The following is a 25,927-nucleotide window of genomic DNA, read 5'->3' as shown; positions in this document are numbered from 1 at the left end:
TGCTGGCGACTTACCGCCAGCCCGGCAGCCAACCCTCTCCGGCGCGGCCCTGCCGTCCGCCCAGGCAAGCGACAGGAGGCCTCGAGGGCCCGGGGGTGGTGGAGTTGTGGGCGACTTCGCAGCTCAGGTCAGGCGGGACCCTCCAGGCCTGTAGGCGCTTGGCCCTCCGCCCCAGAGCCGCTCAACGCTCACAGGACTTGGCCCCGGAGGCTTAAGGGCCTGTGGCCCTCGGTCCCTTGTGCATTCCCCACCCTGTCAATCCACACAGTGCTAGGCGCAGCCCAGCCACGGCCTGGCCGGCCCGCCTGCCCAACGGCAGTTGGCCCGAAGCCACTGGGAGCCACCATTGAGCCGGCACGGCCCCTTAGACACAGCAACGCCACCCTTGCCCCCACGCCAACTGCCGAGCAAAGTTCCCGGCGCCTGGTGTCTAGCCAGCCCAGCGAACCGGTCCCAGCCCACGACCCCGCTCCCACTCTCGGCCGTGGCGAAGTGGCAAAGGGTGGGCTTTTTCCGGAGGGAGCTGTGGAGAGACACACGGGCAGACAGGGGGCTGCGGCGCGGCTGGGCTCCGGTGGGGGCGGCCAAGTGCAGGTCGAGGGCTTCGTGGGCCGCACGGACGGCACCCCGGCCTGCGGCGGAGTCTGGGTCCGGGCCAGCCACCACGGGAGCGGCTGGGGTGGCGGCTGCCTTCCAGGGCCGCCTTCTGGCCGCCTGGCCGGCCAGGCCGGCGAGGAGCGCCCCCTCTGGCGCGCTGTGGTGGGAGGGGCCGGAGGAGGTGGGGCCTGCAGCGCTGCCCGGCGGGGGCGGGGGCGGGGGCGGAGGCAGCGGCCTCGGCCTTGGCCTCGGCCTCGGCCTAGGCCGCGGGCGACTAAAGGAGAAGGCGGAGCGGGAGGCAAAAAGCCTACAGCACCCGGTATTCCCAGGCGGTCTCCCATCCAAGTACTAACCAGGCCCGACCCTGCTTAGCTTCCGAGATCAGACGAGATCGGGCGCGTTCAGGGTGGTATGGCCGTAGACGTTAAAAGGGGCCCGCGGAGTGCCTCTTGAGGCCCAGCTTCGCTGGCGCTTGCGCCTCCCCGCCAGCCCGGCGGCCAGCCCGCCCCGGCAGGGCCCCGCCGCCCGCCCAGGCAGGGCAACGGCGGCCTCGGGTACCAGGGGGGTGGCGGAGGGTTCGGCGACCTCCCAGCCCAGGGCGGGCGGGACCCACCAAACCGTTCGGCGCTTGGCGCCCCGCCCCAGATCCCGCACGTCGCTCACAGGGACGTGGCCCCGGAGGCTTCAGGGCCCGGGGCCCGCGGTCCCTTGGGCCTCCCCTCTGCCCGCCCACGCGGCGCTAGGCGCAGCCCAGCCGCAGCCCGGGCCGGCCCTCCTGCCCGACGGCAGTCGGCCCTTAACCCACTGGGAGCCACCATTGAGTCGGCACGGCCCCTTAGCCCCAGCAAGGCCACCCTTGCCCCCACGCCACCCGCCGAGCACAGGACCCGGCGCCTTGTGGCCGGCCGGCCCGGAGCACCGGCCCCGGCCCCCGCCCCCGCTCCCGCCCCCGGCCGTGGCGAAACGGCGGAGGGGGGGGCTTTTTCCGGAGGGAGCTGTGGAGAGACACACGGGCAGACAGGGGGCTGCGGCGCGGCTGGGCTCCGGTGGGGGCGGCCAAGTGCAGGTCGAGGGCCTCGCGGGCCGCACGGACGGCACCCCGGCCTGCGGCGGAGTCTGGGTCCGGGCCAGCCACCACGGGAGCGGCTGGGGTGGCGGCTGCCTTCCAGGGCCGCATTCTGGCCGCATGTCCAGCCAGCTCGGCGGGGAGCGATCCCTCCGGCGCGCTGTGTTGGGAGGGACGTGAGGAGGTGAGGCCTGCAGCGGTGCTCAGCGGGGGCGGAGGCGGCCTCGGCCGCGGGCCACTAAATGTCAAGGCGGAGCGGGAGGCAAAAAAGCCTACAGCACTCGGTATTCCCATGTGGTCTCCCATCCAGGTACGAAACAGGCCAGACCCTGATTAGCTTCCGAGATCAGACGAGGTGTGGTGCGTTCAGGGAGGTGTGGCCGTAGAATGCAGCGGGGGCCACGGTGTGCCTCTTGAGGCTTAGCTTCGCTGGTGCTGGCGACTTACCGCCAGCCCGGCAGCCAACCCTCTCCGGCGCGGCCCTGCCGTCCGCCCAGGCAAGCGACAGGAGGCCTCGAGGGCCCGGGGGTGGTGGAGTTGTGGGCGACTTCGCAGCTCAGGTCAGGCGGGACCCTCCAGGCCTGTAGGCGCTTGGCCCTCCGCCCCAGAGCCGCTCAACGCTCACAGGACTTGGCCCCGGAGGCTTAAGGGCCTGTGGCCCTCGGTCCCTTGTGCATTCCCCACCCTGTCAATCCACACAGTGCTAGGCGCAGCCCAGCCACGGCCTGGCCGGCCCGCCTGCCCAACGGCAGTTGGCCCGAAGCCACTGGGAGCCACCATTGAGCCGGCACGGCCCCTTAGACACAGCAACGCCACCCTTGCCCCCACGCCAACTGCCGAGCAAAGTTCCCGGCGCCTGGTGTCTAGCCAGCCCAGCGAACCGGTCCCAGCCCACGACCCCGCTCCCACTCTCGGCCGTGGCGAAGTGGCAAAGGGTGGGCTTTTTCCGGAGGGAGCTGTGGAGAGACACACGGGCAGACAGGGGGCTGCGGCGCGGCTGGGCTCCGGTGGGGGCGGCCAAGTGCAGGTCGAGGGCTTCGTGGGCCGCACGGACGGCACCCCGGCCTGCGGCGGAGTCTGGGTCCGGGCCAGCCACCACGGGAGCGGCTGGGGTGGCGGCTGCCTTCCAGGGCCGCCTTCTGGCCGCCTGGCCGGCCAGGCCGGCGCGGAGCGCCCCCTCTGGCGCGCTGTGGTGGGAGGGGCCGGAGGAGGTGGGGCCTGCAGCGCTGCCCGGCGGGGGCGGGGGCGGGGGCGGGGGCGGAGGCAGCGGCCTCGGCCTTGGCCTCGGCCTCGGCCTAGGCCGCGGGCGACTAAAGGAGAAGGCGGAGCGGGAGGCAAAAAGCCTACAGCACCCGGTATTCCCAGGCGGTCTCCCATCCAAGTACTAACCAGGCCCGACCCTGCTTAGCTTCCGAGATCAGACGAGATCGGGCGCGTTCAGGGTGGTATGGCCGTAGACGTTAAAAGGGGCCCGCGGAGTGCCTCTTGAGGCCCAGCTTCGCTGGCGCTTGCGCCTCCCCGCCAGCCCGGCGGCCAGCCCGCCCCGGCAGGGCCCCGCCGCCCGCCCAGGCAGGGCAACGGCGGCCTCGGGTACCAGGGGGGTGGCGGAGGGTTCGGCGACCTCCCAGCCCAGGGCGGGCGGGACCCACCAAACCGTTCGGCGCTTGGCGCCCCGCCCCAGATCCCGCACGTCGCTCACAGGGACGTGGCCCCGGAGGCTTCAGGGCCCGGGGCCCGCGGTCCCTTGGGCCTCCCCTCTGCCCGCCCACGCGGCGCTAGGCGCAGCCCAGCCGCAGCCCGGGCCGGCCCTCCTGCCCGACGGCAGTCGGCCCTTAACCCACTGGGAGCCACCATTGAGTCGGCACGGCCCCTTAGCCCCAGCAAGGCCACCCTTGCCCCCACGCCACCCGCCGAGCACAGGACCCGGCGCCTTGTGGCCGGCCGGCCCGGAGCACCGGCCCCGGCCCCCGCCCCCGCTCCCGCCCCCGGCCGTGGCGAAACGGCGGAGGGGGGGGCTTTTTCCGGAGGGAGCTGTGGAGAGACACACGGGCAGACAGGGGGCTGCGGCGCGGCTGGGCTCCGGTGGGGGCGGCCAAGTGCAGGTCGAGGGCCTCGCGGGCCGCACGGACGGCACCCCGGCCTGCGGCGGAGTCTGGGTCCGGGCCAGCCACCACGGGAGCGGCTGGGGTGGCGGCTGCCTTCCAGGGCCGCATTCTGGCCGCATGTCCAGCCAGCTCGGCGGGGAGCGATCCCTCCGGCGCGCTGTGTTGGGAGGGACGTGAGGAGGTGAGGCCTGCAGCGGTGCTCAGCGGGGGCGGAGGCGGCCTCGGCCGCGGGCCACTAAATGTCAAGGCGGAGCGGGAGGCAAAAAAGCCTACAGCACTCGGTATTCCCATGTGGTCTCCCATCCAGGTACGAAACAGGCCAGACCCTGATTAGCTTCCGAGATCAGACGAGGTGTGGTGCGTTCAGGGAGGTGTGGCCGTAGAATGCAGCGGGGGCCACGGTGTGCCTCTTGAGGCTTAGCTTCGCTGGTGCTGGCGACTTACCGCCAGCCCGGCAGCCAACCCTCTCCGGCGCGGCCCTGCCGTCCGCCCAGGCAAGCGACAGGAGGCCTCGAGGGCCCGGGGGTGGTGGAGTTGTGGGCGACTTCGCAGCTCAGGTCAGGCGGGACCCTCCAGGCCTGTAGGCGCTTGGCCCTCCGCCCCAGAGCCGCTCAACGCTCACAGGACTTGGCCCCGGAGGCTTAAGGGCCTGTGGCCCTCGGTCCCTTGTGCATTCCCCACCCTGTCAATCCACACAGTGCTAGGCGCAGCCCAGCCACGGCCTGGCCGGCCCGCCTGCCCAACGGCAGTTGGCCCGAAGCCACTGGGAGCCACCATTGAGCCGGCACGGCCCCTTAGACACAGCAACGCCACCCTTGCCCCCACGCCAACTGCCGAGCAAAGTTCCCGGCGCCTGGTGTCTAGCCAGCCCAGCGAACCGGTCCCAGCCCACGACCCCGCTCCCACTCTCGGCCGTGGCGAAGTGGCAAAGGGTGGGCTTTTTCCGGAGGGAGCTGTGGAGAGACACACGGGCAGACAGGGGGCTGCGGCGCGGCTGGGCTCCGGTGGGGGCGGCCAAGTGCAGGTCGAGGGCTTCGTGGGCCGCACCGACGGCACCCCGGCCTGCGGCGGAGTCTGGGTCCGGGCCAGCCACCACGGGAGCGGCTGGGGTGGCGGCTGCCTTCCAGGGCCGCCTTCTGGCCGCCTGGCCGGCCAGGCCGGCGCGGAGCGCCCCCTCTGGCGCGCTGTGGTGGGAGGGGCCGGAGGAGGTGGGGCCTGCAGCGCTGCCCGGCGGGGGCGGGGGCGGGGGCGGAGGCAGCGGCCTCGGCCTTGGCCTCGGCCTCGGCCTAGGCCGCGGGCGACTAAAGGAGAAGGCGGAGCGGGAGGCAAAAAGCCTACAGCACCCGGTATTCCCAGGCGGTCTCCCATCCAAGTACTAACCAGGCCCGACCCTGCTTAGCTTCCGAGATCAGACGAGATCGGGCGCGTTCAGGGTGGTATGGCCGTAGACGTTAAAAGGGGCCCGCGGAGTGCCTCTTGAGGCCCAGCTTCGCTGGCGCTTGCGCCTCCCCGCCAGCCCGGCGGCCAGCCCGCCCCGGCAGGGCCCCGCCGCCCGCCCAGGCAGGGCAACGGCGGCCTCGGGTACCAGGGGGGTGGCGGAGGGTTCGGCGACCTCCCAGCCCAGGGCGGGCGGGACCCACCAAACCGTTCGGCGCTTGGCGCCCCGCCCCAGATCCCGCACGTCGCTCACAGGGACGTGGCCCCGGAGGCTTCAGGGCCCGGGGCCCGCGGTCCCTTGGGCCTCCCCTCTGCCCGCCCACGCGGCGCTAGGCGCAGCCCAGCCGCAGCCCGGGCCGGCCCTCCTGCCCGACGGCAGTCGGCCCTTAACCCACTGGGAGCCACCATTGAGTCGGCACGGCCCCTTAGCCCCAGCAAGGCCACCCTTGCCCCCACGCCACCCGCCGAGCACAGGACCCGGCGCCTTGTGGCCGGCCGGCCCGGAGCACCGGCCCCGGCCCCCGCCCCCGCTCCCGCCCCCGGCCGTGGCGAAACGGCGGAGGGGGGGCTTTTTCCGGAGGGAGCTGTGGAGAGACACACCGGCAGATAGGTGGCTGCGCCGGGGCTGGGCGCTGGTGGGGGCGGCCAGGTGCAGGTCAAGGGGCTCGCGGGCCGCACGGCCGGCACCCGGGCCTGAGGCGGAGTCTGGGTTCAGGCCAGCCACCCCGGGAGCGGCTGGGATGCGGCTGCCTTCCAGGGCCGCCTTCTGGCCGCCTGGCCGGCCAGGCAGGCGGAGAGCGCCCCCTCTGGCGCGCTGTGGTGGGAGGGGCCGGAGGAGGTGGGGCCTGCAGCGGTGCCCGGCGGGGGCGGGGGCGGGGGCGGGGGCGGAGGCGGCGGGCGACTAAAGGAGAAGGCGGAGCGGGAGGCAAAAAGCCTACAGCACCCGGTATTCCCAGGCGGTCTCCCATCCAAGTACTAACCAGGCCCGACCCTGCTTAGCTTCCGAGATCAGACGAGATCGGGCGCGTTCAGGGTGGTATGGCCGTAGACGCAGGAGGGGCCCGCGCGGTGCCTCTTGAGGCCCAGCTTCGCTGGCGCCTGCGCCTTACCGCCATGCCGGCGGCCAGCCCTCTCCGGCAGGGCCCTGCCGCCCGCCCAGGCAGGCGACAGGAGGCCTCGGGGACCCGGGGGTGGCGGAGTGGTGGGCCACCTCGCAGCCCAGGGCGGGCGGGACGCTCCAGACCCGTCGGCGCTTGGCGCCCCGCCGCAGATCCCGCTCGACGCTCACAGGGACGCGGCCCCGGAGGCTTCAGGGCCCGGCGGCCGCGGTCCCTTGGGCATCCCCCCCTGCCCACCCACGCGGAGTTAGGCGCAGCCCGGCCACGGCCGGGCCGGCCCTCCGGCCGGGCAGCAGCTGGCCCGAAGCCACTGGGAGCCACCATGGAGTGGGCACGGCCCCTTAGCCCCAGCAAGGCCCCCCCTTGCCCCCACGCCGCCCGCCGAGCACAGGACCCCGGCCCTGGTGGCCGGCAGGCCCGGAGAAGCGGCCCCGGCCCCCGCCCCCGCTCCCGCCCCCGGCCGTGGCGAAACGGCGGAGGGGGGGGCTTTTTCCGGAGGGAGCTGTGGAGAGACACACGGGCAGACAGGGGGCTGCGGCGCGGCTGGGCTCCGGTGGGGGCGGCCAAGTGCAGGTCGAGGGCCTCGCGGGCCGCACGGACGGCACCCCGGCCTGCGGCGGAGTCTGGGTCCGGGCCAGCCACCACGGGAGCGGCTGGGGTGGCGGCTGCCTTCCAGGGCCGCATTCTGGCCGCATGTCCAGCCAGCTCGGCGGGGAGCGATCCCTCCGGCGCGCTGTGTTGGGAGGGACGTGAGGAGGTGAGGCCTGCAGCGGTGCTCAGCGGGGGCGGAGGCGGCCTCGGCCGCGGGCCACTAAATGTCAAGGCGGAGCGGGAGGCAAAAAAGCCTACAGCACTCGGTATTCCCATGTGGTCTCCCATCCAGGTACGAAACAGGCCAGACCCTGATTAGCTTCCGAGATCAGACGAGGTGTGGTGCGTTCAGGGAGGTGTGGCCGTAGAATGCAGCGGGGGCCACGGTGTGCCTCTTGAGGCTTAGCTTCGCTGGTGCTGGCGACTTACCGCCAGCCCGGCAGCCAACCCTCTCCGGCGCGGCCCTGCCGTCCGCCCAGGCAAGCGACAGGAGGCCTCGAGGGCCCGGGGGTGGTGGAGTTGTGGGCGACTTCGCAGCTCAGGTCAGGCGGGACCCTCCAGGCCTGTAGGCGCTTGGCCCTCCGCCCCAGAGCCGCTCAACGCTCACAGGACTTGGCCCCGGAGGCTTAAGGGCCTGTGGCCCTCGGTCCCTTGTGCATTCCCCACCCTGTCAATCCACACAGTGCTAGGCGCAGCCCAGCCACGGCCTGGCCGGCCCGCCTGCCCAACGGCAGTTGGCCCGAAGCCACTGGGAGCCACCATTGAGCCGGCACGGCCCCTTAGACACAGCAACGCCACCCTTGCCCCCACGCCAACTGCCGAGCAAAGTTCCCGGCGCCTGGTGTCTAGCCAGCCCAGCGAACCGGTCCCAGCCCACGACCCCGCTCCCACTCTCGGCCGTGGCGAAGTGGCAAAGGGTGGGCTTTTTCCGGAGGGAGCTGTGGAGAGACACACGGGCAGACAGGGGGCTGCGGCGCGGCTGGGCTCCGGTGGGGGCGGCCAAGTGCAGGTCGAGGGCTTCGTGGGCCGCACCGACGGCACCCCGGCCTGCGGCGGAGTCTGGGTCCGGGCCAGCCACCACGGGAGCGGCTGGGGTGGCGGCTGCCTTCCAGGGCCGCCTTCTGGCCGCCTGGCCGGCCAGGCCGGCGCGGAGCGCCCCCTCTGGCGCGCTGTGGTGGGAGGGGCCGGAGGAGGTGGGGCCTGCAGCGCTGCCCGGCGGGGGCGGGGGCGGGGGCGGAGGCAGCGGCCTCGGCCTTGGCCTCGGCCTCGGCCTAGGCCGCGGGCGACTAAAGGAGAAGGCGGAGCGGGAGGCAAAAAGCCTACAGCACCCGGTATTCCCAGGCGGTCTCCCATCCAAGTACTAACCAGGCCCGACCCTGCTTAGCTTCCGAGATCAGACGAGATCGGGCGCGTTCAGGGTGGTATGGCCGTAGACGTTAAAAGGGGCCCGCGGAGTGCCTCTTGAGGCCCAGCTTCGCTGGCGCTTGCGCCTCCCCGCCAGCCCGGCGGCCAGCCCGCCCCGGCAGGGCCCCGCCGCCCGCCCAGGCAGGGCAACGGCGGCCTCGGGTACCAGGGGGGTGGCGGAGGGTTCGGCGACCTCCCAGCCCAGGGCGGGCGGGACCCACCAAACCGTTCGGCGCTTGGCGCCCCGCCCCAGATCCCGCACGTCGCTCACAGGGACGTGGCCCCGGAGGCTTCAGGGCCCGGGGCCCGCGGTCCCTTGGGCCTCCCCTCTGCCCGCCCACGCGGCGCTAGGCGCAGCCCAGCCGCAGCCCGGGCCGGCCCTCCTGCCCGACGGCAGTCGGCCCTTAACCCACTGGGAGCCACCATTGAGTCGGCACGGCCCCTTAGCCCCAGCAAGGCCACCCTTGCCCCCACGCCACCCGCCGAGCACAGGACCCGGCGCCTTGTGGCCGGCCGGCCCGGAGCACCGGCCCCGGCCCCCGCCCCCGCTCCCGCCCCCGGCCGTGGCGAAACGGCGGAGGGGGGGCTTTTTCCGGAGGGAGCTGTGGAGAGACACACCGGCAGATAGGTGGCTGCGCCGGGGCTGGGCGCTGGTGGGGGCGGCCAGGTGCAGGTCAAGGGGCTCGCGGGCCGCACGGCCGGCACCCGGGCCTGAGGCGGAGTCTGGGTTCAGGCCAGCCACCCCGGGAGCGGCTGGGATGCGGCTGCCTTCCAGGGCCGCCTTCTGGCCGCCTGGCCGGCCAGGCAGGCGGAGAGCGCCCCCTCTGGCGCGCTGTGGTGGGAGGGGCCGGAGGAGGTGGGGCCTGCAGCGGTGCCCGGCGGGGGCGGGGGCGGGGGCGGGGGCGGAGGCGGCGGGCGACTAAAGGAGAAGGCGGAGCGGGAGGCAAAAAGCCTACAGCACCCGGTATTCCCAGGCGGTCTCCCATCCAAGTACTAACCAGGCCCGACCCTGCTTAGCTTCCGAGATCAGACGAGATCGGGCGCGTTCAGGGTGGTATGGCCGTAGACGCAGGAGGGGCCCGCGCGGTGCCTCTTGAGGCCCAGCTTCGCTGGCGCCTGCGCCTTACCGCCATGCCGGCGGCCAGCCCTCTCCGGCAGGGCCCTGCCGCCCGCCCAGGCAGGCGACAGGAGGCCTCGGGGACCCGGGGGTGGCGGAGTGGTGGGCCACCTCGCAGCCCAGGGCGGGCGGGACGCTCCAGACCCGTCGGCGCTTGGCGCCCCGCCGCAGATCCCGCTCGACGCTCACAGGGACGCGGCCCCGGAGGCTTCAGGGCCCGGCGGCCGCGGTCCCTTGGGCATCCCCCCCTGCCCACCCACGCGGAGTTAGGCGCAGCCCGGCCACGGCCGGGCCGGCCCTCCGGCCGGGCAGCAGCTGGCCCGAAGCCACTGGGAGCCACCATGGAGTGGGCACGGCCCCTTAGCCCCAGCAAGGCCCCCCCTTGCCCCCACGCCGCCCGCCGAGCACAGGACCCCGGCCCTGGTGGCCGGCAGGCCCGGAGAAGCGGCCCCGGCCCCCGCCCCCGCTCCCGCCCCCGGCCGTGGCGAAACGGCGGAGGGGGGGCTTTTTCCGGAGGGAGCTGTGGAGAGACACACGGGCAGACAGGGGGCTGCGGCGCGGCTGGGCTCCGGTGGGGGCGGCCAAGTGCAGGTCGAGGGCCTCGCGGGCCGCACGGACGGCACCCCGGCCTGCGGCGGAGTCTGGGTCCGGGCCAGCCACCACGGGAGCGGCTGGGGTGGCGGCTGCCTTCCAGGGCCGCATTCTGGCCGCATGTCCAGCCAGCTCGGCGGGGAGCGATCCCTCCGGCGCGCTGTGTTGGGAGGGACGTGAGGAGGTGAGGCCTGCAGCGGTGCTCAGCGGGGGCGGAGGCGGCCTCGGCCGCGGGCCACTAAATGTCAAGGCGGAGCGGGAGGCAAAAAAGCCTACAGCACTCGGTATTCCCATGTGGTCTCCCATCCAGGTACGAAACAGGCCAGACCCTGATTAGCTTCCGAGATCAGACGAGGTGTGGTGCGTTCAGGGAGGTGTGGCCGTAGAATGCAGCGGGGGCCACGGTGTGCCTCTTGAGGCTTAGCTTCGCTGGTGCTGGCGACTTACCGCCAGCCCGGCAGCCAACCCTCTCCGGCGCGGCCCTGCCGTCCGCCCAGGCAAGCGACAGGAGGCCTCGAGGGCCCGGGGGTGGTGGAGTTGTGGGCGACTTCGCAGCTCAGGTCAGGCGGGACCCTCCAGGCCTGTAGGCGCTTGGCCCTCCGCCCCAGAGCCGCTCAACGCTCACAGGACTTGGCCCCGGAGGCTTAAGGGCCTGTGGCCCTCGGTCCCTTGTGCATTCCCCACCCTGTCAATCCACACAGTGCTAGGCGCAGCCCAGCCACGGCCTGGCCGGCCCGCCTGCCCAACGGCAGTTGGCCCGAAGCCACTGGGAGCCACCATTGAGCCGGCACGGCCCCTTAGACACAGCAACGCCACCCTTGCCCCCACGCCAACTGCCGAGCAAAGTTCCCGGCGCCTGGTGTCTAGCCAGCCCAGCGAACCGGTCCCAGCCCACGACCCCGCTCCCACTCTCGGCCGTGGCGAAGTGGCAAAGGGTGGGCTTTTTCCGGAGGGAGCTGTGGAGAGACACACGGGCAGACAGGGGGCTGCGGCGCGGCTGGGCTCCGGTGGGGGCGGCCAAGTGCAGGTCGAGGGCTTCGTGGGCCGCACGGACGGCACCCCGGCCTGCGGCGGAGTCTGGGTCCGGGCCAGCCACCACGGGAGCGGCTGGGGTGGCGGCTGCCTTCCAGGGCCGCCTTCTGGCCGCCTGGCCGGCCAGGCCGGCGCGGAGCGCCCCCTCTGGCGCGCTGTGGTGGGAGGGGCCGGAGGAGGTGGGGCCTGCAGCGCTGCCCGGCGGGGGCGGGGGCGGGGGCGGGGGCGGAGGCAGCGGCCTCGGCCTTGGCCTCGGCCTCGGCCTAGGCCGCGGGCGACTAAAGGAGAAGGCGGAGCGGGAGGCAAAAAGCCTACAGCACCCGGTATTCCCAGGCGGTCTCCCATCCAAGTACTAACCAGGCCCGACCCTGCTTAGCTTCCGAGATCAGACGAGATCGGGCGCGTTCAGGGTGGTATGGCCGTAGACGTTAAAAGGGGCCCGCGGAGTGCCTCTTGAGGCCCAGCTTCGCTGGCGCTTGCGCCTCCCCGCCAGCCCGGCGGCCAGCCCGCCCCGGCAGGGCCCCGCCGCCCGCCCAGGCAGGGCAACGGCGGCCTCGGGTACCAGGGGGGTGGCGGAGGGTTCGGCGACCTCCCAGCCCAGGGCGGGCGGGACCCACCAAACCGTTCGGCGCTTGGCGCCCCGCCCCAGATCCCGCACGTCGCTCACAGGGACGTGGCCCCGGAGGCTTCAGGGCCCGGGGCCCGCGGTCCCTTGGGCCTCCCCTCTGCCCGCCCACGCGGCGCTAGGCGCAGCCCAGCCGCAGCCCGGGCCGGCCCTCCTGCCCGACGGCAGTCGGCCCTTAACCCACTGGGAGCCACCATTGAGTCGGCACGGCCCCTTAGCCCCAGCAAGGCCACCCTTGCCCCCACGCCACCCGCCGAGCACAGGACCCGGCGCCTTGTGGCCGGCCGGCCCGGAGCACCGGCCCCGGCCCCCGCCCCCGCTCCCGCCCCCGGCCGTGGCGAAACGGCGGAGGGGGGGGCTTTTTCCGGAGGGAGCTGTGGAGAGACACACGGGCAGACAGGGGGCTGCGGCGCGGCTGGGCTCCGGTGGGGGCGGCCAAGTGCAGGTCGAGGGCCTCGCGGGCCGCACGGACGGCACCCCGGCCTGCGGCGGAGTCTGGGTCCGGGCCAGCCACCACGGGAGCGGCTGGGGTGGCGGCTGCCTTCCAGGGCCGCATTCTGGCCGCATGTCCAGCCAGCTCGGCGGGGAGCGATCCCTCCGGCGCGCTGTGTTGGGAGGGACGTGAGGAGGTGAGGCCTGCAGCGGTGCTCAGCGGGGGCGGAGGCGGCCTCGGCCGCGGGCCACTAAATGTCAAGGCGGAGCGGGAGGCAAAAAAGCCTACAGCACTCGGTATTCCCATGTGGTCTCCCATCCAGGTACGAAACAGGCCAGACCCTGATTAGCTTCCGAGATCAGACGAGGTGTGGTGCGTTCAGGGAGGTGTGGCCGTAGAATGCAGCGGGGGCCACGGTGTGCCTCTTGAGGCTTAGCTTCGCTGGTGCTGGCGACTTACCGCCAGCCCGGCAGCCAACCCTCTCCGGCGCGGCCCTGCCGTCCGCCCAGGCAAGCGACAGGAGGCCTCGAGGGCCCGGGGGTGGTGGAGTTGTGGGCGACTTCGCAGCTCAGGTCAGGCGGGACCCTCCAGGCCTGTAGGCGCTTGGCCCTCCGCCCCAGAGCCGCTCAACGCTCACAGGACTTGGCCCCGGAGGCTTAAGGGCCTGTGGCCCTCGGTCCCTTGTGCATTCCCCACCCTGTCAATCCACACAGTGCTAGGCGCAGCCCAGCCACGGCCTGGCCGGCCCGCCTGCCCAACGGCAGTTGGCCCGAAGCCACTGGGAGCCACCATTGAGCCGGCACGGCCCCTTAGACACAGCAACGCCACCCTTGCCCCCACGCCAACTGCCGAGCAAAGTTCCCGGCGCCTGGTGTCTAGCCAGCCCAGCGAACCGGTCCCAGCCCACGACCCCGCTCCCACTCTCGGCCGTGGCGAAGTGGCAAAGGGTGGGCTTTTTCCGGAGGGAGCTGTGGAGAGACACACGGGCAGACAGGGGGCTGCGGCGCGGCTGGGCTCCGGTGGGGGCGGCCAAGTGCAGGTCGAGGGCTTCGTGGGCCGCACCGACGGCACCCCGGCCTGCGGCGGAGTCTGGGTCCGGGCCAGCCACCACGGGAGCGGCTGGGGTGGCGGCTGCCTTCCAGGGCCGCCTTCTGGCCGCCTGGCCGGCCAGGCCGGCGAGGAGCGCCCCCTCTGGCGCGCTGTGGTGGGAGGGGCCGGAGGAGGTGGGGCCTGCAGCGCTGCCCGGCGGGGGCGGGGGCGGGGGCGGAGGCAGCGGCCTCGGCCTTGGCCTCGGCCTCGGCCTAGGCCGCGGGCGACTAAAGGAGAAGGCGGAGCGGGAGGCAAAAAGCCTACAGCACCCGGTATTCCCAGGCGGTCTCCCATCCAAGTACTAACCAGGCCCGACCCTGCTTAGCTTCCGAGATCAGACGAGATCGGGCGCGTTCAGGGTGGTATGGCCGTAGACGTTAAAAGGGGCCCGCGGAGTGCCTCTTGAGGCCCAGCTTCGCTGGCGCTTGCGCCTCCCCGCCAGCCCGGCGGCCAGCCCGCCCCGGCAGGGCCCCGCCGCCCGCCCAGGCAGGGCAACGGCGGCCTCGGGTACCAGGGGGGTGGCGGAGGGTTCGGCGACCTCCCAGCCCAGGGCGGGCGGGACCCACCAAACCGTTCGGCGCTTGGCGCCCCGCCCCAGATCCCGCACGTCGCTCACAGGGACGTGGCCCCGGAGGCTTCAGGGCCCGGGGCCCGCGGTCCCTTGGGCCTCCCCTCTGCCCGCCCACGCGGCGCTAGGCGCAGCCCAGCCGCAGCCCGGGCCGGCCCTCCTGCCCGACGGCAGTCGGCCCTTAACCCACTGGGAGCCACCATTGAGTCGGCACGGCCCCTTAGCCCCAGCAAGGCCACCCTTGCCCCCACGCCACCCGCCGAGCACAGGACCCGGCGCCTTGTGGCCGGCCGGCCCGGAGCACCGGCCCCGGCCCCCGCCCCCGCTCCCGCCCCCGGCCGTGGCGAAACGGCGGAGGGGGGGGCTTTTTCCGGAGGGAGCTGTGGAGAGACACACGGGCAGACAGGGGGCTGCGGCGCGGCTGGGCTCCGGTGGGGGCGGCCAAGTGCAGGTCGAGGGCCTCGCGGGCCGCACGGACGGCACCCCGGCCTGCGGCGGAGTCTGGGTCCGGGCCAGCCACCACGGGAGCGGCTGGGGTGGCGGCTGCCTTCCAGGGCCGCATTCTGGCCGCATGTCCAGCCAGCTCGGCGGGGAGCGATCCCTCCGGCGCGCTGTGTTGGGAGGGACGTGAGGAGGTGAGGCCTGCAGCGGTGCTCAGCGGGGGCGGAGGCGGCCTCGGCCGCGGGCCACTAAATGTCAAGGCGGAGCGGGAGGCAAAAAAGCCTACAGCACTCGGTATTCCCATGTGGTCTCCCATCCAGGTACGAAACAGGCCAGACCCTGATTAGCTTCCGAGATCAGACGAGGTGTGGTGCGTTCAGGGAGGTGTGGCCGTAGAATGCAGCGGGGGCCACGGTGTGCCTCTTGAGGCTTAGCTTCGCTGGTGCTGGCGACTTACCGCCAGCCCGGCAGCCAACCCTCTCCGGCGCGGCCCTGCCGTCCGCCCAGGCAAGCGACAGGAGGCCTCGAGGGCCCGGGGGTGGTGGAGTTGTGGGCGACTTCGCAGCTCAGGTCAGGCGGGACCCTCCAGGCCTGTAGGCGCTTGGCCCTCCGCCCCAGAGCCGCTCAACGCTCACAGGACTTGGCCCCGGAGGCTTAAGGGCCTGTGGCCCTCGGTCCCTTGTGCATTCCCCACCCTGTCAATCCACACAGTGCTAGGCGCAGCCCAGCCACGGCCTGGCCGGCCCGCCTGCCCAACGGCAGTTGGCCCGAAGCCACTGGGAGCCACCATTGAGCCGGCACGGCCCCTTAGACACAGCAACGCCACCCTTGCCCCCACGCCAACTGCCGAGCAAAGTTCCCGGCGCCTGGTGTCTAGCCAGCCCAGCGAACCGGTCCCAGCCCACGACCCCGCTCCCACTCTCGGCCGTGGCGAAGTGGCAAAGGGTGGGCTTTTTCCGGAGGGAGCTGTGGAGAGACACACGGGCAGACAGGGGGCTGCGGCGCGGCTGGGCTCCGGTGGGGGCGGCCAAGTGCAGGTCGAGGGCTTCGTGGGCCGCACGGACGGCACCCCGGCCTGCGGCGGAGTCTGGGTCCGGGCCAGCCACCACGGGAGCGGCTGGGGTGGCGGCTGCCTTCCAGGGCCGCCTTCTGGCCGCCTGGCCGGCCAGGCCGGCGAGGAGCGCCCCCTCTGGCGCGCTGTGGTGGGAGGGGCCGGAGGAGGTGGGGCCTGCAGCGCTGCCCGGCGGGGGCGGGGGCGGGGGCGGAGGCAGCGGCCTCGGCCTTGGCCTCGGCCTCGGCCTAGGCCGCGGGCGACTAAAGGAGAAGGCGGAGCGGGAGGCAAAAAGCCTACAGCACCCGGTATTCCCAGGCGGTCTCCCATCCAAGTACTAACCAGGCCCGACCCTGCTTAGCTTCCGAGATCAGACGAGATCGGGCGCGTTCAGGGTGGTATGGCCGTAGACGTTAAAAGGGGCCCGCGGAGTGCCTCTTGAGGCCCAGCTTCGCTGGCGCTTGCGCCTCCCCGCCAGCCCGGCGGCCAGCCCGCCCCGGCAGGGCCCCGCCGCCCGCCCAGGCAGGGCAACGGCGGCCTCGGGTACCAGGGGGGTGGCGGAGGGTTCGGCGACCTCCCAGCCCAGGGCGGGCGGGACCCACCAAACCGTTCGGCGCTTGGCGCCCCGCCCCAGATCCCGCACGTCGCTCACAGGGACGTGGCCCCGGAGGCTTCAGGGCCCGGGGCCCGCGGTCCCTTGGGCCTCCCCTCTGCCCGCCCACGCGGCGCTAGGCGCAGCCCAGCCGCAGCCCGGGCCGGCCCTCCTGCCCGACGGCAGTCGGCCCTTAACCCACTGGGAGCCACCATTGAGTCGGCACGGCCCCTTAGCCCCAGCAAGGCCACCCTTGCCCCCACGCCACCCGCCGAGCACAGGACCCGGCGCCTTGTGGCCGGCCGGCCCGGAGCACCGGCCCCGGCCCCCGCCCCCGCTCCCGCCCCCGGCCGTGGCGAAACGGCGGAGGGGGGGCTTTTTCCGGAGGGAGCTGTGGAGAGACACACCGGCAGATAGGTGGCTGCGCCGGGGCTGGGCGCTGGTGGGGGCGGCCAGGTGCAGGTCGAGGGCCTCGCGGGCCGCACGGACGGCACCCCGGCCTGCGGCGGAGTCTGGGTCCGGGCCAGCCACCACGGGAGCGGCTGGGGTGGCGGCTGCCTTCCAGGGCCGCATTCTGGCCGCATGTCCAGCCAGCTCGGCGGGGAGCGATCCCTCCGGCGCGCTGTGTTGGGAGGGACGTGAGGAGGTGAGGCCTGCAGCGGTGCTCAGCGGGGGCGGAGGCGGCCTCGGCCGCGGGCCACTAAATGTCAAGGCGGAGCGGGAGGCAAAAAAGCCTACAGCACTCGGTATTCCCATGTGGTCTCCCATCCAGGTACGAAACAGGCCAGACCCTGATTAGCTTCCGAGATCAGACGAGGTGTGGTGCGTTCAGGGAGGTGTGGCCGTAGAATGCAGCGGGGGCCACGGTGTGCCTCTTGAGGCTTAGCTTCGCTGGTGCTGGCGACTTACCGCCAGCCCGGCAGCCAACCCTCTCCGGCGCGGCCCTGCCGTCCGCCCAGGCAAGCGACAGGAGGCCTCGAGGGCCCGGGGGTGGTGGAGTTGTGGGCGACTTCGCAGCTCAGGTCAGGCGGGACCCTCCAGGCCTGTAGGCGCTTGGCCCTCCGCCCCAGAGCCGCTCAACGCTCACAGGACTTGGCCCCGGAGGCTTAAGGGCCTGTGGCCCTCGGTCCCTTGTGCATTCCCCACCCTGTCAATCCACACAGTGCTAGGCGCAGCCCAGCCACGGCCTGGCCGGCCCGCCTGCCCAACGGCAGTTGGCCCGAAGCCACTGGGAGCCACCATTGAGCCGGCACGGCCCCTTAGACACAGCAACGCCACCCTTGCCCCCACGCCAACTGCCGAGCAAAGTTCCCGGCGCCTGGTGTCTAGCCAGCCCAGCGAACCGGTCCCAGCCCACGACCCCGCTCCCACTCTCGGCCGTGGCGAAGTGGCAAAGGGTGGGCTTTTTCCGGAGGGAGCTGTGGAGAGACACACGGGCAGACAGGGGGCTGCGGCGCGGCTGGGCTCCGGTGGGGGCGGCCAAGTGCAGGTCGAGGGCTTCGTGGGCCGCACGGACGGCACCCCGGCCTGCGGCAGAGTCTGGGTCCGGGCCAGCCACCACGGGAGCGGCTGGGGTGGCGGCTGCCTTCCAGGGCCGCCTTCTGGCCGCCTGGCCGGCCAGGCCGGCGCGGAGCGCCCCCTCTGGCGCGCTGTGGTGGGAGGGGCCGGAGGAGGTGGGGCCTGCAGCGCTGCCCGGCGGGGGCGGGGGCGGGGGCGGGGGCGGAGGCAGCGGCCTCGGCCTTGGCCTCGGCCTCGGCCTAGGCCGCGGGCGACTAAAGGAGAAGGCGGAGCGGGAGGCAAAAAGCCTACAGCACCCGGTATTCCCAGGCGGTCTCCCATCCAAGTACTAACCAGGCCCGACCCTGCTTAGCTTCCGAGATCAGACGAGATCGGGCGCGTTCAGGGTGGTATGGCCGTAGACGTTAAAAGGGGCCCGCGGAGTGCCTCTTGAGGCCCAGCTTCGCTGGCGCTTGCGCCTCCCCGCCAGCCCGGCGGCCAGCCCGCCCCGGCAGGGCCCCGCCGCCCGCCCAGGCAGGGCAACGGCGGCCTCGGGTACCAGGGGGGTGGCGGAGGGTTCGGCGACCTCCCAGCCCAGGGCGGGCGGGACCCACCAAACCGTTCGGCGCTTGGCGCCCCGCCCCAGATCCCGCACGTCGCTCACAGGGACGTGGCCCCGGAGGCTTCAGGGCCCGGGGCCCGCGGTCCCTTGGGCCTCCCCTCTGCCCGCCCATGCGGCGCTAGGCGCAGCCCAGCCGCAGCCCGGGCCGGCCCTCCTGCCCGACGGCAGTCGGCCCTTAACCCACTGGGAGCCACCATTGAGTCGGCACGGCCCCTTAGCCCCAGCAAGGCCACCCTTGCCCCCACGCCACCCGCCGAGCACAGGACCCGGCGCCTTGTGGCCGGCCGGCCCGGAGCACCGGCCCCGGCCCCCGCCCCCGCTCCCGCCCCCGGCCGTGGCGAAACGGCGGAGGGGGGGGCTTTTTCCGGAGGGAGCTGTGGAGAGACACACGGGCAGACAGGGGGCTGCGGCGCGGCTGGGCTCCGGTGGGGGCGGCCAAGTGCAGGTCGAGGGCCTCGCGGGCCGCACGGACGGCACCCCGGCCTGCGGCGGAGTCTGGGTCCGGGCCAGCCACCACGGGAGCGGCTGGGGTGGCGGCTGCCTTCCAGGGCCGCATTCTGGCCGCATGTCCAGCCAGCTCGGCGGGGAGCGATCCCTCCGGCGCGCTGTGTTGGGAGGGACGTGAGGAGGTGAGGCCTGCAGCGGTGCTCAGCGGGGGCGGAGGCGGCCTCGGCCGCGGGCCACTAAATGTCAAGGCGGAGCGGGAGGCAAAAAAGCCTACAGCACTCGGTATTCCCATGTGGTCTCCCATCCAGGTACGAAACAGGCCAGACCCTGATTAGCTTCCGAGATCAGACGAGGTGTGGTGCGTTCAGGGAGGTGTGGCCGTAGAATGCAGCGGGGGCCACGGTGTGCCTCTTGAGGCTTAGCTTCGCTGGTGCTGGCGACTTACCGCCAGCCCGGCAGCCAACCCTCTCCGGCGCGGCCCTGCCGTCCGCCCAGGCAAGCGACAGGAGGCCTCGAGGGCCCGGGGGTGGTGGAGTTGTGGGCGACTTCGCAGCTCAGGTCAGGCGGGACCCTCCAGGCCTGTAGGCGCTTGGCCCTCCGCCCCAGAGCCGCTCAACGCTCACAGGACTTGGCCCCGGAGGCTTAAGGGCCTGTGGCCCTCGGTCCCTTGTGCATTCCCCACCCTGTCAATCCACACAGTGCTAGGCGCAGCCCAGCCACGGCCTGGCCGGCCCGCCTGCCCAACGGCAGTTGGCCCGAAGCCACTGGGAGCCACCATTGAGCCGGCACGGCCCCTTAGACACAGCAACGCCACCCTTGCCCCCACGCCAACTGCCGAGCAAAGTTCCCGGCGCCTGGTGTCTAGCCAGCCCAGCGAACCGGTCCCAGCCCACGACCCCGCTCCCACTCTCGGCCGTGGCGAAGTGGCAAAGGGTGGGCTTTTTCCGGAGGGAGCTGTGGAGAGACACACGGGCAGACAGGGGGCTGCGGCGCGGCTGGGCTCCGGTGGGGGCGGCCAAGTGCAGGTCGAGGGCTTCGTGGGCCGCACGGACGGCACCCCGGCCTGCGGCGGAGTCTGGGTCCGGGCCAGCCACCACGGGAGCGGCTGGGGTGGCGGCTGCCTTCCAGGGCCGCCTTCTGGCCGCCTGGCCGGCCAGGCCGGCGAGGAGCGCCCCCTCTGGCGCGCTGTGGTGGGAGGGGCCGGAGGAGGTGGGGCCTGCAGCGCTGCCCGGCGGGGGCGGGGGCGGGGGCGGAGGCAGCGGCCTCGGCCTTGGCCTCGGCCTCGGCCTAGGCCGCGGGCGACTAAAGGAGAAGGCGGAGCGGGAGGCAAAAAGCCTACAGCACCCGGTATTCCCAGGCGGTCTCCCATCCAAGTACTAACCAGGCCCGACCCTGCTTAGCTTCCGAGATCAGACGAGATCGGGCGCGTTCAGGGTGGTATGGCCGTAGACGTTAAAAGGGGCCCGCGGAGTGCCTCTTGAGGCCCAGCTTCGCTGGCGCTTGCGCCTCCCCGCCAGCCCGGCGGCCAGCCCGCCCCGGCAGGGCCCCGCCGCCCGCCCAGGCAGGGCAACGGCGGCCTCGGGTACCAGGGGGGTGGCGGAGGGTTCGGCGACCTCCCAGCCCAGGGCGGGCGGGACCCACCAAACCGTTCGGCGCTTGGCGCCCCGCCCCAGATCCCGCACGTCGCTCACAGGGACGTGGCCCCGGAGGCTTCAGGGCCCGGGGCCCGCGGTCCCTTGGGCCTCCCCTCTGCCCGCCCACGCGGCGCTAGGCGCAGCCCAGCCGCAGCCCGGGCCGGCCCTCCTGCCCGACGGCAGTCGGCCCTTAACCCACTGGGAGCCACCATTGAGTCGGCACGGCCCCTTAGCCCCAGCAAGGCCACCCTTGCCCCCACGCCACCCGCCGAGCACAGGACCCGGCGCCTTGTGGCCGGCCGGCCCGGAGCACCGGCCCCGGCCCCCGCCCCCGCTCCCGCCCCCGGCCGTGGCGAAACGGCGGAGGGGGGGGCTTTTTCCGGAGGGAGCTGTGGAGAGACACACGGGCAGACAGGGGGCTGCGGCGCGGCTGGGCTCCGGTGGGGGCGGCCAAGTGCAGGTCGAGGGCCTCGCGGGCCGCACGGACGGCACCCCGGCCTGCGGCGGAGTCTGGGTCCGGGCCAGCCACCACGGGAGCGGCTGGGGTGGCGGCTGCCTTCCAGGGCCGCATTCTGGCCGCATGTCCAGCCAGCTCGGCGGGGAGCGATCCCTCCGGCGCGCTGTGTTGGGAGGGACGTGAGGAGGTGAGGCCTGCAGCGGTGCTCAGCGGGGGCGGAGGCGGCCTCGGCCGCGGGCCACTAAATGTCAAGGCGGAGCGGGAGGCAAAAAAGCCTACAGCACTCGGTATTCCCATGTGGTCTCCCATCCAGGTACGAAACAGGCCAGACCCTGATTAGCTTCCGAGATCAGACGAGGTGTGGTGCGTTCAGGGAGGTGTGGCCGTAGAATGCAGCGGGGGCCACGGTGTGCCTCTTGAGGCTTAGCTTCGCTGGTGCTGGCGACTTACCGCCAGCCCGGCAGCCAACCCTCTCCGGCGCGGCCCTGCCGTCCGCCCAGGCAAGCGACAGGAGGCCTCGAGGGCCCGGGGGTGGTGGAGTTGTGGGCGACTTCGCAGCTCAGGTCAGGCGGGACCCTCCAGGCCTGTAGGCGCTTGGCCCTCCGCCCCAGAGCCGCTCAACGCTCACAGGACTTGGCCCCGGAGGCTTAAGGGCCTGTGGCCCTCGGTCCCTTGTGCATTCCCCATCCTGTCAATCCACACAGTGCTAGGCGCAGCCCAGCCACGGCCTGGCCGGCCCGCCTGCCCAACGGCAGTTGGCCCGAAGCCACTGGGAGCCACCATTGAGCCGGCACGGCCCCTTAGACACAGCAACGCCACCCTTGCCCCCACGCCAACTGCCGAGCAAAGTTCCCGGCGCCTGGTGTCTAGCCAGCCCAGCGAACCGGTCCCAGCCCACGACCCCGCTCCCACTCTCGGCCGTGGCGAAGTGGCAAAGGGTGGGCTTTTTCCGGAGGGAGCTGTGGAGAGACACACGGGCAGACAGGGGGCTGCGGCGCGGCTGGGCTCCGGTGGGGGCGGCCAAGTGCAGGTCGAGGGCTTCGTGGGCCGCACGGACGGCACCCCGGCCTGCGGCGGAGTCTGGGTCCGGGCCAGCCACCACGGGAGCGGCTGGGGTGGCGGCTGCCTTCCAGGGCCGCCTTCTGGCCGCCTGGCCGGCCAGGCCGGCGAGGAGCGCCCCCTCTGGCGCGCTGTGGTGGGAGGGGCCGGAGGAGGTGGGGCCTGCAGCGCTGCCCGGCGGGGGCGGGGGCGGGGGCGGAGGCAGCGGCCTCGGCCTTGGCCTCGGCCTCGGCCTAGGCCGCGGGCGACTAAAGGAGAAGGCGGAGCGGGAGGCAAAAAGCCTACAGCACCCGGTATTCCCAGGCGGTCTCCCATCCAAGTACTAACCAGGCCCGACCCTGCTTAGCTTCCGAGATCAGACGAGATCGGGCGCGTTCAGGGTGGTATGGCCGTAGACGTTAAAAGGGGCCCGCGGAGTGCCTCTTGAGGCCCAGCTTCGCTGGCGCTTGCGCCTCCCCGCCAGCCCGGCGGCCAGCCCGCCCCGGCAGGGCCCCGCCGCCCGCCCAGGCAGGGCAACGGCGGCCTCGGGTACCAGGGGGGTGGCGGAGGGTTCGGCGACCTCCCAGCCCAGGGCGGGCGGGACCCACCAAACCGTTCGGCGCTTGGCGCCCCGCCCCAGATCCCGCACGTCGCTCACAGGGACGTGGCCCCGGAGGCTTCAGGGCCCGGGGCCCGCGGTCCCTTGGGCCTCCCCTCTGCCCGCCCACGCGGCGCTAGGCGCAGCCCAGCCGCAGCCCGGGCCGGCCCTCCTGCCCGACGGCAGTCGGCCCTTAACCCACTGGGAGCCACCATTGAGTCGGCACGGCCCCTTAGCCCCAGCAAGGCCACCCTTGCCCCCACGCCACCCGCCGAGCACAGGACCCGGCGCCTTGTGGCCGGCCGGCCCGGAGCACCGGCCCCGGCCCCCGCCCCCGCTCCCGCCCCCGGCCGTGGCGAAACGGCGGAGGGGGGGGCTTTTTCCGGAGGGAGCTGTGGAGAGACACACGGGCAGACAGGGGGCTGCGGCGCGGCTGGGCTCCGGTGGGGGCGGCCAAGTGCAGGTCGAGGGCCTCGCGGGCCGCACGGACGGCACCCCGGCCTGCGGCGGAGTCTGGGTCCGGGCCAGCCACCACGGGAGCGGCTGGGGTGGCGGCTGCCTTCCAGGGCCGCATTCTGGCCGCATGTCCAGCCAGCTCGGCGGGGAGCGATCCCTCCGGCGCGCTGTGTTGGGAGGGACGTGAGGAGGTGAGGCCTGCAGCGGTGCTCAGCGGGGGCGGAGGCGGCCTCGGCCGCGGGCCACTAAATGTCAAGGCGGAGCGGGAGGCAAAAAAGCCTACAGCACTCGGTATTCCCATGTGGTCTCCCATCCAGGTACGAAACAGGCCAGACCCTGATTAGCTTCCGAGATCAGACGAGGTGTGGTGCGTTCAGGGAGGTGTGGCCGTAGAATGCAGCGGGGGCCACGGTGTGCCTCTTGAGGCTTAGCTTCGCTGGTGCTGGCGACTTACCGCCAGCCCGGCAGCCAACCCTCTCCGGCGCGGCCCTGCCGTCCGCCCAGGCAAGCGACAGGAGGCCTCGAGGGCCCGGGGGTGGTGGAGTTGTGGGCGACTTCGCAGCTCAGGTCAGGCGGGACCCTCCAGGCCTGTAGGCGCTTGGCCCTCCGCCCCAGAGCCGCTCAACGCTCACAGGACTTGGCCCCGGAGGCTTAAGGGCCTGTGGCCCTCGGTCCCTTGTGCATTCCCCACCCTGTCAATCCACACAGTGCTAGGCGCAGCCCAGCCACGGCCTGGCCGGCCCGCCTGCCCAACGGCAGTTGGCCCGAAGCCACTGGGAGCCACCATTGAGCCGGCACGGCCCCTTAGACACAGCAACGCCACCCTTGCCCCCACGCCAACTGCCGAGCAAAGTTCCCGGCGCCTGGTGTCTAGCCAGCCCAGCGAACCGGTCCCAGCCCACGACCCCGCTCCCACTCTCGGCCGTGGCGAAGTGGCAAAGGGTGGGCTTTTTCCGGAGGGAGCTGTGGAGAGACACACGGGCAGACAGGGGGCTGCGGCGCGGCTGGGCTCCGGTGGGGGCGGCCAAGTGCAGGTCGAGGGCTTCGTGGGCCGCACGGACGGCACCCCGGCCTGCGGCGGAGTCTGGGTCCGGGCCAGCCACCACGGGAGCGGCTGGGGTGGCGGCTGCCTTCCAGGGCCGCCTTCTGGCCGCCTGGCCGGCCAGGCCGGCGAGGAGCGCCCCCTCTGGCGCGCTGTGGTGGGAGGGGCCGGAGGAGGTGGGGCCTGCAGCGCTGCCCGGCGGGGGCGGGGGCGGGGGCGGAGGCAGCGGCCTCGGCCTTGGCCTCGGCCTCGGCCTAGGCCGCGGGCGACTAAAGGAGAAGGCGGAGCGGGAGGCAAAAAGCCTACAGCACCCGGTATTCCCAGGCGGTCTCCCATCCAAGTACTAACCAGGCCCGACCCTGCTTAGCTTCCGAGATCAGACGAGATCGGGCGCGTTCAGGGTGGTATGGCCGTAGACGTTAAAAGGGGCCCGCGGAGTGCCTCTTGAGGCCCAGCTTCGCTGGCGCTTGCGCCTCCCCGCCAGCCCGGCGGCCAGCCCGCCCCGGCAGGGCCCCGCCGCCCGCCCAGGCAGGGCAACGGCGGCCTCGGGTACCAGGGGGGTGGCGGAGGGTTCGGCGACCTCCCAGCCCAGGGCGGGCGGGACCCACCAAACCGTTCGGCGCTTGGCGCCCCGCCCCAGATCCCGCACGTCGCTCACAGGGACGTGGCCCCGGAGGCTTCAGGGCCCGGGGCCCGCGGTCCCTTGGGCCTCCCCTCTGCCCGCCCACGCGGCGCTAGGCGCAGCCCAGCCGCAGCCCGGGCCGGCCCTCCTGCCCGACGGCAGTCGGCCCTTAACCCACTGGGAGCCACCATTGAGTCGGCACGGCCCCTTAGCCCCAGCAAGGCCACCCTTGCCCCCACGCCACCCGCCGAGCACAGGACCCGGCGCCTTGTGGCCGGCCGGCCCGGAGCACCGGCCCCGGCCCCCGCCCCCGCTCCCGCCCCCGGCCGTGGCGAAACGGCGGAGGGGGGGGCTTTTTCCGGAGGGAGCTGTGGAGAGACACACGGGCAGACAGGGGGCTGCGGCGCGGCTGGGCTCCGGTGGGGGCGGCCAAGTGCAGGTCGAGGGCCTCGCGGGCCGCACGGACGGCACCCCGGCCTGCGGCGGAGTCTGGGTCCGGGCCAGCCACCACGGGAGCGGCTGGGGTGGCGGCTGCCTTCCAGGGCCGCATTCTGGCCGCATGTCCAGCCAGCTCGGCGGGGAGCGATCCCTCCGGCGCGCTGTGTTGGGAGGGACGTGAGGAGGTGAGGCCTGCAGCGGTGCTCAGCGGGGGCGGAGGCGGCCTCGGCCGCGGGCCACTAAATGTCAAGGCGGAGCGGGAGGCAAAAAAGCCTACAGCACTCGGTATTCCCATGTGGTCTCCCATCCAGGTACGAAACAGGCCAGACCCTGATTAGCTTCCGAGATCAGACGAGGTGTGGTGCGTTCAGGGAGGTGTGGCCGTAGAATGCAGCGGGGGCCACGGTGTGCCTCTTGAGGCTTAGCTTCGCTGGTGCTGGCGACTTACCGCCAGCCCGGCAGCCAACCCTCTCCGGCGCGGCCCTGCCGTCCGCCCAGGCAAGCGACAGGAGGCCTCGAGGGCCCGGGGGTGGTGGAGTTGTGGGCGACTTCGCAGCTCAGGTCAGGCGGGACCCTCCAGGCCTGTAGGCGCTTGGCCCTCCGCCCCAGAGCCGCTCAACGCTCACAGGACTTGGCCCCGGAGGCTTAAGGGCCTGTGGCCCTCGGTCCCTTGTGCATTCCCCACCCTGTCAATCCACACAGTGCTAGGCGCAGCCCAGCCACGGCCTGGCCGGCCCGCCTGCCCAACGGCAGTTGGCCCGAAGCCACTGGGAGCCACCATTGAGCCGGCACGGCCCCTTAGACACAGCAACGCCACCCTTGCCCCCACGCCAACTGCCGAGCAAAGTTCCCGGCGCCTGGTGTCTAGCCAGCCCAGCGAACCGGTCCCAGCCCACGACCCCGCTCCCACTCTCGGCCGTGGCGAAGTGGCAAAGGGTGGGCTTTTTCCGGAGGGAGCTGTGGAGAGACACACGGGCAGACAGGGGGCTGCGGCGCGGCTGGGCTCCGGTGGGGGCGGCCAAGTGCAGGTCGAGGGCTTCGTGGGCCGCACGGACGGCACCCCGGCCTGCGGCGGAGTCTGGGTCCGGGCCAGCCACCACGGGAGCGGCTGGGGTGGCGGCTGCCTTCCAGGGCCGCCTTCTGGCCGCCTGGCCGGCCAGGCCGGCGCGGAGCGCCCCCTCTGGCGCGCTGTGGTGGGAGGGGCCGGAGGAGGTGGGGC

At 73.3% G+C, this 25,927-nt stretch overlaps 13 non-coding genes and 11 pseudogenes across 13 annotated transcripts; all 24 read right to left on the bottom strand.

Annotated features, from left to right (window-relative positions):
• Positions 1 to 901: 901 nt before the first annotated feature.
• On the bottom strand, positions 902 to 1,020 carry LOC133080351 (5S ribosomal RNA). Its single transcript, XR_009698470.1, has one exon. It is a non-coding gene; the product is annotated as a 5S ribosomal RNA (ribosomal RNA).
• A 912-nt stretch (positions 1,021 to 1,932) lies between these two features.
• On the bottom strand, positions 1,933 to 2,051 carry LOC133076152 (5S ribosomal RNA; annotated as a pseudogene).
• A 952-nt stretch (positions 2,052 to 3,003) lies between these two features.
• Positions 3,004 to 3,122, bottom strand: LOC133080344 (5S ribosomal RNA). Its single transcript, XR_009698464.1, has one exon. It is a non-coding gene; the product is annotated as a 5S ribosomal RNA (ribosomal RNA).
• Positions 3,123 to 4,034: 912 nt separating this feature from the next.
• LOC133076144 (5S ribosomal RNA) lies at positions 4,035 to 4,153 on the bottom strand (annotated as a pseudogene).
• Positions 4,154 to 5,099: 946 nt separating this feature from the next.
• On the bottom strand, positions 5,100 to 5,218 carry LOC133080338 (5S ribosomal RNA). Its single transcript, XR_009698463.1, has one exon. It is a non-coding gene; the product is annotated as a 5S ribosomal RNA (ribosomal RNA).
• Positions 5,219 to 6,136: 918 nt separating this feature from the next.
• Positions 6,137 to 6,255, bottom strand: LOC133080330 (5S ribosomal RNA). Its single transcript, XR_009698462.1, has one exon. It is a non-coding gene; the product is annotated as a 5S ribosomal RNA (ribosomal RNA).
• Positions 6,256 to 7,165: 910 nt separating this feature from the next.
• On the bottom strand, positions 7,166 to 7,284 carry LOC133076140 (5S ribosomal RNA; annotated as a pseudogene).
• Positions 7,285 to 8,230: 946 nt separating this feature from the next.
• On the bottom strand, positions 8,231 to 8,349 carry LOC133080323 (5S ribosomal RNA). Its single transcript, XR_009698461.1, has one exon. It is a non-coding gene; the product is annotated as a 5S ribosomal RNA (ribosomal RNA).
• Positions 8,350 to 9,267: 918 nt separating this feature from the next.
• On the bottom strand, positions 9,268 to 9,386 carry LOC133080319 (5S ribosomal RNA). Its single transcript, XR_009698460.1, has one exon. It is a non-coding gene; the product is annotated as a 5S ribosomal RNA (ribosomal RNA).
• Positions 9,387 to 10,295: 909 nt separating this feature from the next.
• LOC133076137 (5S ribosomal RNA) lies at positions 10,296 to 10,414 on the bottom strand (annotated as a pseudogene).
• Positions 10,415 to 11,366: 952 nt separating this feature from the next.
• LOC133080311 (5S ribosomal RNA) lies at positions 11,367 to 11,485 on the bottom strand. Its single transcript, XR_009698459.1, has one exon. It is a non-coding gene; the product is annotated as a 5S ribosomal RNA (ribosomal RNA).
• Positions 11,486 to 12,397: 912 nt separating this feature from the next.
• On the bottom strand, positions 12,398 to 12,516 carry LOC133076134 (5S ribosomal RNA; annotated as a pseudogene).
• A 946-nt stretch (positions 12,517 to 13,462) lies between these two features.
• LOC133080304 (5S ribosomal RNA) lies at positions 13,463 to 13,581 on the bottom strand. The gene has a single exon (XR_009698458.1). It is a non-coding gene; the product is annotated as a 5S ribosomal RNA (ribosomal RNA).
• Positions 13,582 to 14,493: 912 nt separating this feature from the next.
• LOC133076128 (5S ribosomal RNA) lies at positions 14,494 to 14,612 on the bottom strand (annotated as a pseudogene).
• Positions 14,613 to 15,558: 946 nt separating this feature from the next.
• Positions 15,559 to 15,677, bottom strand: LOC133080296 (5S ribosomal RNA). The gene has a single exon (XR_009698457.1). It is a non-coding gene; the product is annotated as a 5S ribosomal RNA (ribosomal RNA).
• Positions 15,678 to 16,588: 911 nt separating this feature from the next.
• On the bottom strand, positions 16,589 to 16,707 carry LOC133076125 (5S ribosomal RNA; annotated as a pseudogene).
• Positions 16,708 to 17,659: 952 nt separating this feature from the next.
• Positions 17,660 to 17,778, bottom strand: LOC133080289 (5S ribosomal RNA). Its single transcript, XR_009698455.1, has one exon. It is a non-coding gene; the product is annotated as a 5S ribosomal RNA (ribosomal RNA).
• A 912-nt stretch (positions 17,779 to 18,690) lies between these two features.
• On the bottom strand, positions 18,691 to 18,809 carry LOC133076120 (5S ribosomal RNA; annotated as a pseudogene).
• Positions 18,810 to 19,755: 946 nt separating this feature from the next.
• Positions 19,756 to 19,874, bottom strand: LOC133080279 (5S ribosomal RNA). Its single transcript, XR_009698449.1, has one exon. It is a non-coding gene; the product is annotated as a 5S ribosomal RNA (ribosomal RNA).
• Positions 19,875 to 20,786: 912 nt separating this feature from the next.
• Positions 20,787 to 20,905, bottom strand: LOC133076116 (5S ribosomal RNA; annotated as a pseudogene).
• A 946-nt stretch (positions 20,906 to 21,851) lies between these two features.
• On the bottom strand, positions 21,852 to 21,970 carry LOC133080275 (5S ribosomal RNA). The gene has a single exon (XR_009698448.1). It is a non-coding gene; the product is annotated as a 5S ribosomal RNA (ribosomal RNA).
• A 912-nt stretch (positions 21,971 to 22,882) lies between these two features.
• On the bottom strand, positions 22,883 to 23,001 carry LOC133076109 (5S ribosomal RNA; annotated as a pseudogene).
• A 946-nt stretch (positions 23,002 to 23,947) lies between these two features.
• LOC133080268 (5S ribosomal RNA) lies at positions 23,948 to 24,066 on the bottom strand. The gene has a single exon (XR_009698446.1). It is a non-coding gene; the product is annotated as a 5S ribosomal RNA (ribosomal RNA).
• A 912-nt stretch (positions 24,067 to 24,978) lies between these two features.
• Positions 24,979 to 25,097, bottom strand: LOC133076098 (5S ribosomal RNA; annotated as a pseudogene).
• Positions 25,098 to 25,927: the final 830 nt, after the last annotated feature.

The sequence above is a fragment of the Eubalaena glacialis genome, chromosome 1 (assembly GCF_028564815.1).
Source record: "Eubalaena glacialis isolate mEubGla1 chromosome 1, mEubGla1.1.hap2.+ XY, whole genome shotgun sequence".
NCBI lineage: Eukaryota > Metazoa > Chordata > Mammalia > Artiodactyla > Balaenidae > Eubalaena > Eubalaena glacialis.
This window is presented reverse-complemented; position numbering and strand designations above follow the sequence as displayed.